Source organism: Watersipora subatra, chromosome 1 (assembly GCF_963576615.1).
Source record: "Watersipora subatra chromosome 1, tzWatSuba1.1, whole genome shotgun sequence".
NCBI classification, from domain to species: Eukaryota; Metazoa; Bryozoa; class Gymnolaemata; order Cheilostomatida; family Watersiporidae; genus Watersipora; species Watersipora subatra.
In genome coordinates this window covers 26,143,713-26,154,688 of record NC_088708.1, presented here as the reverse complement: position 1 = coordinate 26,154,688, position 10,976 = coordinate 26,143,713, and the positions used below count along the sequence as shown (strand labels likewise).

At 37.8% G+C, this 10,976-nt stretch overlaps 1 pseudogene; it reads left to right on the top strand.

Annotated features, from left to right (window-relative positions):
- The first annotated feature begins 8,179 nt into the window (after positions 1–8,179).
- LOC137385629 (uncharacterized) lies at positions 8,180–8,776 on the top strand (annotated as a pseudogene).
- Positions 8,777–10,976: the final 2,200 nt, after the last annotated feature.

Genomic DNA, 10,976 nt, shown 5'->3' with positions numbered 1-10,976 from the left:
GTCTCTCCATCAGCGGTGGTGAAGATCGCCGCGCCGTTTAGAAACTACGGTTAGTACTTTTGCGAGCTAAATGCCCTGAATATAATCCTTATGTTTGATAATTGTGGATGTCATATTGCATATTGTCATAACATGTTTCTGTCATATTGCTGAGCTAGCTTAATCATGCATACACATTTCGCATATTTTTCAATAATTTTCCGTTTAATATCAATTGTTATCATTTGCTTTTTGTTTGCATTATTTTCCATTTTACTGGCAAACTTTCCGTCTACGCACAGTACTTTTAATTCACATAATTCTGCACTGAAAAGCGTGCACAAAAACACAGTACAAAAGTATAACCTATGCTGTTGAAAAATACAGATTGATGCTGTTGTCATAAAACACCTCCGGCATACTTGGCAATTGACTCACGTGCTCGTATCTCAAATATGGCTCGTATGTTAGTGCTAAAACTTGCTTAAAAGCTGGCTCGTATCTCAAGTTTCTCATATGTTGGAGCACTCGTAAGTTGAAGTATTACTGTAACTAAATCTTACAAAATCGAATAATTATTCTTACAATTAAATATTGTAATAATCTTATAAAAATTGTTTAAAAAATACCATCGTCATTTCCTTTACTTTCACTGCTTTGGACATTAGTTGGAATACCACAGTACTCATTATAAGTATCCAAATTGTCAGTCTGGTAGAACTGGCAAAAAGAAAAAACTACTTTTAAGTACCTACTTCTACATTAATTATATATTGTATTGTTATAAATCGTTAAAATAGAAAAAAGACTCGTTAGAAAAATATCATCGCCATTTCTTTTACTTTCACTGCTTTAGACATCAGTTGGAATACCAAAGTATTCATTATAAGTGTCCAAAATGTTAGAGTCTAGTTACCTAGTAGAATCGGCAAAAAAACGATTGCTTTTCAGTACTTCAACGTTAATTACAGAAAACTTTGGCAATTATACAATGTGATAGACTGGTGAAATGTGCACGCCTTTTTTGTGAAATGCACATGACTTAATAGTTCTACTCTCTGTCGCACCACCTTATCGGCGTTTCGTTGGCCGGTCGTAATTTTGATTAAAATAAGCTTGGCAAGTTTTTATTTCGATTTAAGGCGAAATTAATCTGTCTTTTTATGTATGTATGTACGATCAGATGGGTTAGTTTTAAGATATTGCGGTAACTTCTAAAAGATTTGGCAACATATTTAAATAGGTTTATATGCGTTTTGTATCATTATTATACTTAAATGACTACACAAAAATTATTAAATTTGTTGAAAGATTTTGGTACAAGAGTTTGGTCACGGCCGTTAACGGATAGTTTTCCGGGAGTTGTGTGCACATATGCATTTATCATAAATCTCCCAAACAACCGCTTTGCTCGTGTTTGGTGGTGGGATGACAAAAGGTTAAAAGAGCTAATAAAAGTTACATCCTTACTTGAACGGTCGTCCGTGTTTGCTTGGCTCGGTCAATGCGGCTGCGAGTTTCAATAGTCAGATGAGAGTCATGGCAGTCCTTATATGTAGAGGCTGGATAATTGAGATAGTGGTGTACAAGAGGCTCAGCTGATGAAGGAGAATGAGGCTCCATAGGCAGGGGGAGAGAGAGAGGCTCCTCAGCCGACAGAGGGGAGAGCGTTCAAGGAGATCCTTAGGAAGAAAGAGGGATGGAGATAGAGATGTGGATAGAGAAGCTGAATTATTGGAGCTGTTCTTTTTTTATAGATGTCTGGCATGTGTGATGTTTAGCCTGTAGGTGTAGGTGGAGTGTTAAGGTTCAATGCTTTCTGTCAGGCATGTGAAGATATTTTGTTTGCGTAAGTCTTCAGCTGGTGCATGTGATGTCGGCGTGTGGGGTGGAGCTCGTGACTTGTTCCTGGTATCCAGGTCATGTTTGACAGAGGTCGCAGATCTGTATGTGTACTCATTTGATTAGTCTCTAATCTTCCTCCGGTAATTTTCTTGTGATGGTAGTTGGCATGTTTATTGCTTCGACATTACTTCGGCATGTTCTCCGTCTGGTGTTGACGCAATTTCCATGATTGATTCCTCCAATTTGGAAGTTTCTAGTTAGTTTTTGATGTGTTCAATTATTTGATCTTTTGATGTGTTCAATTATTTGATCTTTTGATGTGTTTTGGGTGTCTGGTTACTTTTACGTATTATATGCTTATTCTGTGGTCTGACTGTTGTAAGTTTACTTTGATCACAGACAATCAGCCACTAAGCATAATTTTGGGTCCCAAAGCAGGAGTTCCAGTAATGGCTGCCGAGAGACTGCAGAGATGGGCAGCAAAGTTGTCTGGCTTCGACTATGACATCGAGTGTTGTAAAAGTGAGCAAAATCATGCAGATTTTCTATTTCGCTATTCTGGTGAGGCGGCTCCGCTGAGTGGGGAGGGGAAGGAAGAGATTGCCTATGTGTTCCAAACTGCCGTCTGGTCAGTGACCGCAGAGCAGATTGCTCAGGGCACCAGTAAAGACTCTTTATTAGTTGAGGTAGTTGAAGTTACAGCGAGGTCAGTTGAAGGGTTTTGTACCGGAGAAAATGCAACAACTTGTATCAAGTATGAGAAGCTATCTTTTGTCCAAGGGGTGTTAATGTGGACTCTGTGGGTGCTTATATCAGAAAAGTTGAGGTCTCTGTTACTAACAGAATTGCATGAGGGATATCTGGGAATAAGTAAAATGAAAGCGTTAGGACGATCTTTTGTATGGTTTTGATAGGGATGTTGAGTTAAGCTGTAAATTTTGTTCACTCTGCCAATCTACTGGCCATGACCCACCTAGGGTGAAAGTACACCCTTGGCTACCTTCTAAGAAACCCATGCAGCAAATTTACATGTATGTAGATTTTGCGGGTCCAGAGAAAAGGTTAATGCTATTAGTAATAGTAGACACGTACTCTAAAAATCGCCTGAAGTATATGTAACCAAGAGTACTACTACGGCAAGCATTATTGAGATGCTGGGTAACTACATGGCTAAGTATGGATTGGTTCAAGAGCTAGTAACAGACAACAGACCCCAATTTACATCCCATGAGTTTCAGAAATTAATGCAGACCAACCACATTAGGCATAAGCGATCTGCACCTTACTGTCCAGCGACCAATGGTCAAGCTGAACGCTTTGTGAAAACTATTAAAGGTTGACTTTCAACAAAATTCCCATGGCAATTGTTTGGTATCAAAGGATTCACCATGTCTTACTCTGCTTTGTTGTAGGTGCAAAATATGTGAAAATGTGATTACAAGCTCTTAAAAGAACAGGGAATCGCCGCCATCACAAAACTGCCATAGATTAGAATCTCTTTCCAAAACGGCTCAAATGGGACGTAGATGAACAAGATAGCTTCTGTTTAAACTTTCGCGCAAGCTCATTCGTCCAAATAGTTTCGCAAATATATTTCACGCATTCAATAAAACCATGTCTATTGTTCTTACGCGTCTATTTCATCATCGTTGTAATGCTGTCATTTTGAGCACTGATATCTCAAAACCTACCGTGAAAACTTGTTCAATTTTTTAACCTTAGCTCGAAGGAGTGCATATCATCCTCTGATAAACATGACAAACCTGTTGATCTCCTGTGATAGCAGAAAAATACTGTAGAAATTATTCACGCTGTTTGGTATGAAGTATGGAGCACATGATCAGATTACGACTAGACGATTAGACCAAGCCGAAACAAAACTGTAAAGTAGCGAGCATCTATATTTGGTATGGGCTCTTTGGTGAAACCCGTAGTGTTTGTCATAAACTAGTGCTGCGAGAAGTTTTATATCGAGCCTTTTATTGGTCTTTCAATTCACGTGAAAACATGACGTGTCAAAACAATAACCAAATGGATTGGTTAAGTCAGAGAAATAAACTGATTCCGATATACGGCGGTTTTGAGACGGCCGCGATTAATTGTTCGTTTTGAGCTTTTAAGAGCTTATAATCACATTTTCACATATTTTGCACTTACAACACATTCGAGTAAGACACGGTGAATCTTTTGATACCAAATAACTGTCATGTGAATTTTGTTGCAAGGCAACATTTAAACACGTGCTGCCGCTAGCTATGGAAGGGAATCCCACATATAGTTTGCTAGTAGCACTAGATAGATTCTTATTAGCATATCGTAACTGTCCACATATGAACACCGAAGAATCACCAGCTATTGGATTTTAAGGTCGGAAGCTGGAAATTAGACTAAACTTGTTACGGCTCATCTTGGAAAATTCACATTTACGATAGCAAAGTAGCACTCAAGGTTGAAAGCCTGTATACTTCAAAACAGGGGACTTGGTGTGGGTTCGTAGCTATATAGGAGAATCTAAATAGCTAGAGGGGAACATTAGATATCCATTAGGGCCTTTAATGTATAGAGTGGAGGTTGGTAAAAGAGTATGGAAAAGAAACTTCGATCAGCTAAAGCCTAGGGTTGAGCGTACTCGTTGTAGTTCGTTGAGTGTGATGTCTGATGTGAATGACCATATTGCACCCGCCCATGTAAATTCTGAGATTGGTCGGGACATGCTGCAGTCTTATGGTAGGCCGGCAGCGTTGGGCTCTCTGGCCGTTGACTGTCTGGATACGGGGCTGGTTCTGCCTGTCCGGGCCCCTCCTGTAATTGGGTCCACTGATATTTCTGAGGCTATATAATCACCTCGACATTCCACACGTATCTCTAAACCGCTCAATAGACTTATCAAGGAAATCTAGTTTTATACATTTTATCGTATTACTTTGTAGTCGAACATCATATGGTATGTTATCTGGTTAAATACTCTTGATTACTGGTGGTATCAAACAATCAAATATTATACTCAGTCTGCTCTTGCTTTATTACTATTATATAGTGTTTAGTCAACATGCATACCTAGACTGTATCACCAGCTTTTTGGGCGGAAGAGTTTGTAAAATTTTCATCGTATGCTCAATTTCCGCGTATTATTAATGCGGAATGCTTTTTGTATAACGGGCAGTGGCCATGTTGGAGAAAAGAAATACACGTGTGTTGAACCTGATGTACAAAATAGACATTTGAATATATTACACTGCATACACACAATACAGACTGTTGAGAGATAATTTATAGGAAGCTGTACTATAATAGCTAATGATACATAGTATCATTAGCTATTATAGTACAGCTTAACACAATATCTGGCATGTTTGGCTACAGTGCTCAGAAACAATGAGTTAAAAATATTCATCTAGCTTGCTATAAAATAAATATAAATAATAACACAACAGGGAATGAAAGTGTTAATCTACATGGTTGTAAAGTGAATTGTGCTCTGGTTAAAGTAGGGTACAAAACTGTTCATATTGTGTCCAGATGACACTAACCATTAGCTAATTATTAGCCTGGTTATTACTAAGATCAAATTCTCATCAACCTCGGAAGTGGTGGACCTTGAAGGAGAACTACCTCATCCCATTGCTGCAGTTCTCAAAGAATATTTTAGGAATCTTCCAGGATCTGTCCTTGGACAAGGTTATAACATAGATGTAAGGCCTTTTATTAAATGTTTATTCATTATTTTGAGTAACTACCGGTAAGTTATTGGTACAAATCCGTAGTACGACTATTGCACTACCCTGCAAAATATTTGACTGTCATATAATTATAACTATTGTTAGTGATTCATTATTATTAGTATTGTTAGTGTTTCATTATTGTAAGTATTGTTAGTGTTTCATTAATATATTTATTGTTAGTATTTTATTATTATACTTATAGTTAGTATTTTATTATTATACTTATTGTTAATATTTTATTTTCATAATTATTGTTAGTGTTTTATTATTATACTGGTTGTTGGTGTTTTATTATTATACTGATTGTTGTGCTTTATTATTATACTCATTAGTATTTTTATTATAATTATTGTTAGCATTTTATTATTATACTCACTAATATTTTATTATTATAATTATGGTTACTATTGTATTATTATACTTATTGTGCTAATGCTGGAGGTGTGCTAATACTTATTTCTGTGCTGATAAAGCACAGAGAATAAGAATGTGTACAATTATTCTAAAACATCAGAATGTGATGAATTGGTGCAGGTGTTAGCCTGTTGGTCTACCAAGCTAAAGGCCAGGAGGTTATATGACATATTTATTTGTATATAAGTATATTCAAGATACACGTATATATAACTATTATTAGTTTATCATAGCATTAGTACTTATTACTGTAATAAACACTAAAATGTTAATTACTAGCTCCTATTACTGATGGACAGGATTATTAGGGTTTATTATATATCCTCAGTTATCTGTTTTTCAGCTACCCTCTTCCACCTTATTAGTATGCCATATTGGATGTTGGCTTGTGCAAGACTCATCATCACTTTGATTGTCTCCACATGACCTCCCTGATCATTATACATGACTTAAGATGATCATTTCATGTTCACGAAATAATTATTAAAATGTAGTTTTAGAACAATACAGTACATATTTGGGCTATTTGAAACATTTGGATATTTAACTATTGACTCAAAAAAAAGTAATGTTGTTATAAGTATACCAGCTGGAAATCCATCTCATTCACAGACACCTAACCTTTTATGGCTCAATCAAAATCAGGTGTGGAATTCATGCAAAGTTGTTTAACTGCAAGCTCAAGTTACAGTTCTGGTGAAAAAATCTAAATTTTACCTGGAAATATTAACTAACATTTTGATAGCAACTACATGTCCAAGTATGATCAACAAGATCCGCCACGCTGAAATATTTTAATACTTTTTTTAAATATCTGCTTCATAACGATGGCTAATCCACTGATTGCACTGTCTTACAACTTTAAATTTCTATTTCATGCAACAAAATAGTTATTTGACAATAAAACAAGGTGGGAAATTTATAAATGTAGGCATGCACATGTGAGTATACTAGAGTTGTCATCTCCTAATAAAATCAATTAAAACCATTCGCTATTTTTAGCTATTATTTTATGAAGTACTTCCCATTTTGCACTTTATATATGTAGATATCCATTTTATGAAGTTTTCATTAATCATAATAAAAACCTAATTGATGTCTATTAAATTAAATTTCTTAAAATGATCCAATGTGGTTTTCAAGCGATGAAAAAAAGTTGGTTCACAGACTTTAATTTCGACCTCCAAGTGTGTAGACAGCGTTTGCAGGGGTAGCGTGTATATATATTATACAAAGGTCGATCAAAAATCAAATCAATTATAATTACATCAAATTACGATATGAAGTCTATACGTGTATACATGAAATCAATCAAACTACCACTCGTACTTATTGTACTTATGCTTACGTGAGTGCAATTTTATTCACTGCAAGCATGCAAGTCAAAACTGGAAAAAACACAGTTACTAAAGGCATTACTGAAGTTAGGATTCCAGGTCGACAGCTCCCCACTCAAAAGTGAATGTAACATTAGCCAGCAAAATCTCAGGTCTAGGGTTGATGCTGTGTTACTGATATTCAAGGCTAAGGTTGATACTGTGTCACCAATACTAAAGGCAAGGGTTGATACTGTGTCACCGATATTCAAAGCAAGGGTTGATACTGTGTCACCAATACTCAAGGCAAGGGTTGATACTGTGTCACCGATATTCAAAGCAAGGATTGATACTGTGTCACCGATACTCAAGGCTAGGGTTGATACTGTGTCACTGATACTCAAGGCAGTGCACATTCTGCTGAATGTCTCAAACTCTGTGGTTTATATTCTTTTATTGATGAGATCAGCATCCGCCCAATTGTTTTCCAGAAGTTTGAGGTTTGGCCCTTTGATTGGTTGCAAAATGTAAGCAGCAGGACTAGTCACAAGTTTCCATATCGTTTCGCAAAAATACATAATATAAAAGCTATTTAATATAAAAAACATGACAGTTACTAATTGTCATAACATAGTTAGCTCAATGATATACATGTATGCAGTTAGGTCAATGGTTAGCCATTATGTGTGAATCATCTTACCACACTCAGCAGCTGTTTGTTTTTATTACTAAGTTGTCCTGACGTTGTTTTGCTATATCCTTTGCCAACCAGTCTAGATATGATAGCTGACCTGACCAGACGTACAATAAACTTACACATTGAAATTCACTACATAACATGGTGTCAGGTGCCTTCGCTCTTGTATAGTATCTAGACACAGCATTTGCGAATTATTCTAAGATATGGCGGATGGTCGCTCTTTGAAGGCGCCAAGTAACTTTCTAGCCGACTGTTTTGCCCGGAACCCTAGCGAAATCAGCATAGACTTGATGGCATGGATTGAGCAGTTTGATTTATACGTGACAGCCACCGAGAAGGATACCAAAGATGAGGGTATCCAGGTAGCCGTTTTGCTTACTGTGCTCAGGGCACAAGGGCAAGAGCTTTTTAGAACATTCAATTTGACAGATGAGGACAGGAAGATTGGCCCAGTGAAGGCGGCCTTCAGGAAATATTTTGCGCCGAAGGGCAAGGAGGAGTTTGAGCGCTACAAATTTTACAGCAGAGTTCAGCAACCTAGTGAATCCTTCGACAAGTTTTTATCTTCACTTAGAAGTCTAATTTCAACAAGCAACTTTCATGAAGGAGAGAAGGATAAGGCATTGAGGGACAGAATAGTGTTTGGAATCCAGTCAAAAGCAGTAAGAGAGGAATTATTTCATGTTTCTGAGACGCTAACAATTGACAATTGCATAGAAGTGTGACAGAGGTTTGAAGCGACACGGCAATATATGCTGGACCTCAACTGATCAGCTAACAAGATTCAAAAGCAACAATGAATGCTGTGAATACAAGACGATCGAACCAACAACAGCAATCTATGCATGTCAACAGGCTGCAGCAAATTAGAACCATCAACCACTGCAAGTATTGTGGAGGCTCACATCAACCAAGAAAGTGTCCAGTATTTAACCAGGTGTGTAAAAACTGCGGACAAAAGGGACATTTCCAGAGAGTCTGCAAGGCCAAAGAGAAAACAATTTACAGCAACAGCCAAGCCCAGGAAGTCAACACAGAGGAAGTGGACAATATAAAAGCAGTGCATGGTCAGTCATCCAACAGTAAGGAATGGTATATTAGTGTAAACTGTGAAGGCAAGAAACTAAAACTAAAAGTAGACACAGGGGCTAGTTGCAATGTGATGCCTAAAAGAGTTTTTGACAGTTTAGCATTGGACAATGCCAAACTACAGAAACACAAACAATCATTATTGTCCTTTGGTGGTCACCCGCCAACTGTTTTAGAAAAATTGGCTCTCACCTTAGAACGCAAGCTTGACTTTTCTGTCCATGATTTTATTATGGGCAGTAGAGTAGAGCAGGGGGAGACAACATTGCTTGGACTACCAAGCTGTCCATCAATGGGTATTGTTGAAACTGCATGTAGCAATAGTGCATCACCTAATGTAGCTATTTCAGAATTCACTGATGTTTTTGAGTGTTTAGGCAAGCTACCTAGCAAACATGCTTTAGCACTGAAAGACAGCAGCAAACCAGTTGTGCAGAGTGCCAGACGTGTGCCATTTAGACTATGAGATGAGCTGAAAAGCACTCTGGACTTGATGGAATCTAAGGGCATGATAGCCAAAGTGAAAATTCCAACTGATTGATCCGATCGTCAATGTTTTGAAGCCTGACGGGTCGATATGTGTCTGTTTAGACCCCACTGAGCTGAACCGGTGCATTAAAAGGGAGCACTTTGCTCTGCCTAAGACTACAGAAATTTTTTCTAAGCTATCAAAATCTCGGGTGTTTTCTTCATTAGATGTAACTCAGGGGTTTTTGCAACTAGAGCTTGATAATGAAAGGAGTATGTTGACCACATTTGCAACACCTTTTGGCCCCTATAGATTTCTCAGACTTCCATATGGTGTTAGCTCTGCACCAGAAGTATTTCGTCGTACGGTTAGTGAAATTTTTGTTGACCTGGAATTTGTTGAAACTTTTGTAGACGATATACTGGTTCACGCATCGACTAAGGTAGAGCATGATGCTATTTTGCGTTAAGTTCTAGAACGTTGTAGACAGGTCAATCTTAGGCTGAATATGGCTAAATGTCATTTCGAGCAACCAGAGCTCAAATACTTATGCCACATCATTGGCCAAGGTGTGATAAAGCTTGACCCCAACAAGATAAAGGCCATATCAGATATGCCAGTTCCACAGAATGTTGAAGAGCTGCGTAGGTTGTTAGGTATGGCAACATATCTTAGCCAATTTTGTCCCAGACTAGACGAGGTTAATGTTCCCCTTAGAGAGTTAACAAAAAAAGATGCTGTCTGGTCTTGGAATGATGAGCATAACATTTTCCTTAAGCTCCTAATGTCGTCACTCACTAGCACTCCTTTGCTCAAAATGTTTGATTCAAATTTGCCAGTAACTCTAAGTGTAGATAGTTCACAGAATGGCCTAGGAGCTGCCCTTCTGCAAAAAGGAAAACCAGTAGAATTTGCTATTTGCAGTTTGAGTAGGGCTCAAAGGTCATACGCACAGATAGAAAAAGAATTTCTAGCTACTCAGTATGGTCTCTGACTAGATTCCACCAGTATATATATGGCCAAAAGCTTGTAGTAGAGACTGATCATTTACCTCTGTTGGGCATTCATAAGAAAGGTTTGAATGACCTCACACCTAAATTGCAAAGAATGAGACTCAGGACTCAACTTTACGACTATGACTTAATTCATAAACGAGGCAGCCAGTTGTATATAGCAGACACATTGAGCCGCGCTCATCTAGGAGACCAATGCAGAGCTAGTTTAGAATACGCAAGCGGAGATAATGACCAAGTCTGCGCTGTCACAACTGGAATCCTTCCAAATACAACAGTGAGAGAGAGGTTTACTCATGCTTTCATTGATGACCCCACAATTGAGGCTTTGAAAACATACATTCTCAGTGGGTGGCCTGAGCAAAAGAGATTTTTCTTGGAGCCAGTGAAACCATTTTGGAATGTGAGGCATGACTTGAGCACTCATGA